This window comes from Cyprinodon variegatus, unplaced genomic scaffold (assembly GCF_000732505.1).
Source record: "Cyprinodon variegatus isolate N-32 unplaced genomic scaffold, C_variegatus-1.0 Scaffold1862, whole genome shotgun sequence".
In the NCBI taxonomy this organism is placed as follows: Eukaryota; Metazoa; Chordata; class Actinopteri; order Cyprinodontiformes; family Cyprinodontidae; genus Cyprinodon; species Cyprinodon variegatus.
In genome coordinates this window covers 73,868-74,983 of record NW_015152315.1, presented here as the reverse complement: position 1 = coordinate 74,983, position 1,116 = coordinate 73,868, and positions in this window count along the sequence as shown.

Genomic DNA, 1,116 nt, shown 5'->3' with positions numbered 1-1,116 from the left:
GACTGGGACGTGATCAACAGACGATACTGCACCGTGACGTCACTAACCAGTAGGTGGCAGTAGTGTTCTTTGACAAACATGGATGCCTCCAGTAAAGCACATTCACATGAAAATTACTCTGAATTAAAAACATTTATTGAACAGGATGGAATCATTTCATATTTAAAGAACTTTCAGAAGTTTGAATTCAGAATATGACCAAACTTTTCCTTTAAAGCTCCCAAACCAATGAAGAGACTCGACTCCTGCAGAGCTAAAATAAAAAGCCGATCTTCCAGTAGAAGTTCTTACTGCTGCGAACCAACAAGCTAACGGCAGCTAGCATTTTTCTTCTTCTCTACTTCAGAGACTTTATGTAGAGCTACCCCTAAGGGTTTGGTGGGAACAGTTCAGTAGATATCAACATACAGCTTATATATGCATGTTTATATATATATTTAGTGGCCGCAGCTTATAGTGAGGTAAACAAAAAAACAAATATATCATTACACTTTACAATTATGTTCTGTATTGTTTTAAATCTTTGCATAAGCGGCAAATTTTAAATAATTACTTTAGGTTGTCTTTCTTTTTATCTTGAAATATACTGTAAAGTCCATAAAATTCATTGGATGAAGAATGGCTTTGCTTTCACACATTGAAATGCAGTAATAAAATGCTTCAGGACATTTTTATTGAAAGCTTTCATAATTGTTATAACTGTTAATCACACTTTGTTTATAACTTTTCGCTGAAACCGACAGTTTATAACAGAATAAAGCAAATGAGTCCTTCACTGCAGCCCTACAATATATGTTCCTGCAGAAATAAAGAGTAGATCAGCGAGTTCCTTCTCAATACGACTCAACAACTGCATTATTCTAGTGCTTCTTCCATTGGATGCAACAAACAAAACTGTTTGGTTCTTCTGACCTGAACACACAGATATATGGGAGAGTATTACATTCACTAACGAGAAAAAAAAATCTGACAGCTTATCTCATTATTACGACATCAGTATCTCGTAATTATGAGATCCTGATCTCATAATTACGAGATGTCATATTTAGGAGATCAGGAAGGAATACGCTATGTGAAACCTGAACAATGAGCGTGTTGTGGGATTGAATCTGCTTT